The sequence below is a fragment of the Aulonocara stuartgranti genome (assembly GCF_965226115.1).
Source record: "Aulonocara stuartgranti genome assembly, chromosome: 17".
NCBI lineage: Eukaryota > Metazoa > Chordata > Actinopteri > Cichliformes > Cichlidae > Aulonocara > Aulonocara stuartgranti.
In genome coordinates, this window is record NC_138953.1 from 9647195 (window position 1) to 9651544 (window position 4350).

General features: G+C 35.9%; 1 long non-coding RNA gene across 3 annotated transcripts; it reads right to left on the bottom strand.

The window, feature by feature from the left end:
• Nucleotides 1–1321: 1321 nt before the first annotated feature.
• Nucleotides 1322–4120, bottom strand: LOC309692252. 3 transcript variants are annotated; one of them, XR_014272262.1, is made up of 5 exons: nt 3829–4120; nt 3345–3408; nt 2834–2986; nt 2377–2467; nt 1322–1793 (listed from the first exon to the last, which is right to left on the bottom strand). It is a non-coding gene; the product is annotated as an uncharacterized lncRNA (long non-coding RNA). The 3 variants fall into 3 exon arrangements; XR_014272264.1 differs by having other exon boundaries at nt 3345–3960; nt 4082–4115; XR_014272263.1 differs by having other exon boundaries at nt 3345–4120.
• Between the last annotated feature and the right edge of the window lie 230 nt (nt 4121–4350).

Genomic DNA, 4350 nt, shown 5'->3' on the forward strand with positions numbered 1-4350 from the left:
GTGTGCAATGTGAATACAAAAGCATGGAAAAGTCAGTGTGGCTCATTTGATGCCTTCAGTCTTACTTAAAGAACTGGAAGCACTCAAATTTTGTTGCATATATCAATACGTCTGAAATTCAATTTGATTTCTGACCGAAAGGATTCAAGCACAGCACCTTGAAATATATTTCTAATCTGTTGCCCCATACACTGCTTTAGCATTTTTTTAGACCTTGCATACAACATTTACACAGAAAGCATTTATATGTGAAGAGCTCAAATCACAATAACTCAATTTAAACTCAGTTTTATGCACTGAAAAAAATATGTTGTTGGATTTACTTAATTCAATGGTGGACATTTGTTGCACACAGATGTTTTGCTTTGGCAGCAACTTAAACAATTGAGTTAAATTAACACAATTTATTCATGTTCAATAAACTTGTGCAATTTGTGTTGATAAAATGTGACTTAAACATGTTTTGATGAAGTAATTTGAGCTCTTGGAATATTTTAATCCTTCACAATTTTCTCACGTTATCCCAACACGATTCAATAACTTTTACCCAATACTACTTGGTCACTTAAATACTACATGTTATCTTCAAATTACATTTTGCTATTATATTCTAGTATCAAATACACAATTTTCAAATGGAGGCCTTATAACAGATTGTATTGTTCTCTTCCAAGATGGTTGCTGGCATCCACCAGTAACCTTTCAAAACAAAATGTCTAATTTCACTGCAGTAGGTAAAGAATTAAACTGACATTACTCCTCTACTGAATCTATATAAATCAACAGTTAAATAATGTCAGTTCTTCCGTGTTCTCTGGAATCAATCACAGCAAAGAAATTGGACTGTTTCTTTTGAAAAATGTTGGGAAAGAACAATACAAAACATTCTATTTAAGGCCTCTGACATCAAGATTCAGTTAAACAACAATTATAACTAAACAATTTGAGGTAATGTTAGTTTCCATTAACATTAAATTAGGTTACTGAATTGGCAAACACCTTCCTATTAACACCTCCCATTTTACCCCAATAACTAAAGAAATTAGCACTTGCAGGTCAAAACCTTTATTCAAGAGACGCAAAAATAACATTGATACAGTGACTGTCAAAAATTACAGCACTGATCATACTGTGACATCTTGGTTCAAAACAGCACACTTAGAAATATTCAACGTTCTTTACTTCAACTGAATGAAACTGAAAATACCATTTCACACGACCCATATGGGATATTTAGACTGTATAACTGTTCACGCTACATCTCTTCACTAGTAAAAGAAAGAAAAAATACAAAGAGAAATTAAAAAATGCTGCCAAACAGAACTTGTACAGAGCAAAAGGAAAAACAAACAACAACAAAAAACGGCTCGTCCTCATGGCAGTTGCAGAGTATATAAAAATGAACCCTGCGATCCGTTCCTGGAATTGAGCTTCAAAAATGCAGCAGAACAAGTGTGAGATTTAAATGTCCTCTCACCTAGAGCTGGTCACCTCACATGCATAACAGTGAGCTTCGTTGCAGGAGCAGTTTTGTCTTAGTTGTGAGCTTTTCTTGAGAGCTGAGTTGCATCCAACTCCATTACCACCCATTGAATCACCTCAAAAGTGTAGCAGAGTTGTGATGGGTAGCTCATGTTGAAGGAATAAAAAAGGTCCAAACAGCATGGCTACTGCAAAGGTCACGTTATCCAGATCTTGAAGAACAACATCAGAAAAGTCATTGCCTGCCGCATCCTCTGGAGACAGATGTTCATTGTGGTTTTCTCAATCTGTGCAGTGGCCTCAGTCAAGTCCTGGTTAAACACAAAACATTTCTTTAAGATTCCTTTTTAAACTCATCTCTTTTGAATCTACCAGTTCTAATGTTAGAGTAATTTAAACCAATGCAAGCAACATAGTAAATAGCTATAGCCAAAGAGTGGCCTGCCATGCTGCCATTCATGGTCTAACAGAGTTTCTAAGAGAGGGTGAAAAACATAATAATTTCAAATGCTTTACATTAGTTTTTGTTAGAAAGACACCGGCCCATCAGAAATCCAGGTTATGTCACTCAGAAGATGTTAGAATTTAGACTTTCAGCCCCACAATTTGGTTAGCTGTTGGTCAGTTGGTCATTTTTTCAAACAAAAGCTAATATAAATATTGGTGGGATTTTCCTTTGTTCATTAGAATGACAAATTTAAAGTTTTTTCACACTGATGTGACCCCTAATACAGGGGTGGGGATGGGGCCTCAAGGGCTTCACTACCAGGCCTCATGTGAACTTCAAATTATTAAAGAGGACTACTGGTCCTAACCAGTCCAATGAGGATCAAGTGGATAACTAAATGCATTTTTAAATGTTGCAAAGCCACAATCTACTCATAAAACACTCACCATGAACTCCTGCACCAAGATGTTGCAATTGTCTTTCACACAGATGCGGAGCACTTTGATGAGGGACTCCGAGCATTAATGTCATCCTTGACTATTATAACAAAGAAAACAGAGATTTGTGAACTTTTCAGTAGCACAGAAGAAAATGATCCCAGACAAAAACTCTTGACTTTTTAAACCAGTCAACATGCAACACCAGCATCTACAAAGCAATATCAAAAGTTCCTGTTTGACATCAACTTTATGGATATATAGTTTCCAGAACATTTATTTTTAAAAAAAGATAATTTTTTCTCAGTGGGCCAGTAAATGCATGACGAAAATTATGGCATCCTTTTAGTGGAATCATTACTCACAGGTAATAGTTGACTGTTTCAATGGATGTAGCATAAAAATCTTTTACTGACCTAATGCAATACATATACACTTTGTAGTTAAAGAATTTTAAAGTTCTTACTGTCATTATGGCAGCTACATCCTTTAGCTTTGTGCCCTGTTCCCCCGATCACTTTGCAAACACTTTCAGCAGACTGTCAGAGAAAAACTCAGCTCCGTCAGAAACCTTGACTGTAAAGGCATGGTTGGGATGCACTGGAATGCTGCATTTTATCTGAAATGACATAAAATTATTTTGAAATAACAGCAGGCACTGTGCTTGGTTAATCAGTAATGTTTTGTTGAATAAAAACTGTGTTTCCAGATCTTATGGGATTAAAAAAAATCCAAAGATGTTTGTTTCTGATTTGCAACCCAACAACCCACAAGTTACAACCTCATTTCAGTTCAAGTGTGCATTAATGCGAGTCCAGTAATCACCTTTCTGGCAATACATACAGGTATAAGTTAAACCTATGGCAGATTTTGGATCTCTCAGTTGTATTAATAGGGTGAGTATGCATGCACCTAATAATTATAAAAAACCTATTATAATTAAGTTACAGAAACGAAAATAGAATATACTTTCTTACCATAACACCTTGAACCCACAATCCATCAGCTGACTCCTGGTGAAATGCAGAATAGAGGTCATCTCTCAATGTGCAGCAAAAAAAACAAAAACAAAAACAAAAGGACAGCAGGTGAGGGCAGGAGGGGTAGGGATGTAAGCTAGCATAATGCCGCTGATGATATTAGCTAAAGCTGTTCAATGTCCAAAATCTCACTAACACCACGGTGCAGTAAATACACAATGTAACTGAAGAGTCAGTTGACAAATCTATTCACACAGAAAACCAAATTATGTTATGAGTGCCTCGTAATTAGGTTTAATGTGATATTACGGCTCTTGTGCCAAAGACAAATTCAAATGAAAAAGCGCCAATTCTTTGACAACAGATAAAACAGCAAATAAGCTAACGGCTCTTTTTTAGCATGTTACATGGCGACACTCTAGACGTTTAACTACATTTGGCTGAAATATGGTAAAAATGAATTCAAAAAATCAAGACATACCAAAAACGTAGAGTTGGCTGCTCGACTTGACTGAGATGGATGCCTTTTTTAAACCACGATCCAAAGCCCGCGAGATGAAATCACGCGTGGTTTCACGAGATTTAACGTTGCTATCTTATTGACTTACTTCACCTGAACATGATATGAACAATTTAATACACCCTTTCTGCATATCATGTAGTTTTTACACTATATAGTTACATTTAACTTTAAAACATGAGGCAATTGTGTTAAATGCATGCAAGATGCTTACATAAATCCAAGAGATGGCCAGTCCCTTTTTTTCAGTGTGAGATATTCTGTTAATTTTAACCTACTAATTTTAAATAAGCATTTCCCTCATTAAATAAAACGCACTAGAAGCGTTCTGTGTTGCAGTGTAGTTTTGGTATGTCATGCACTCTTCTATGTGAAAGAAGGGAAGACGTGTCATATTTACTGAAGGTCAGAGTTCATGTTTGTAAAGTGCTGGATTACTTTGGTGTGCATGCTTGTTCCACAGGTTTAAAGTGTGCGACTTTT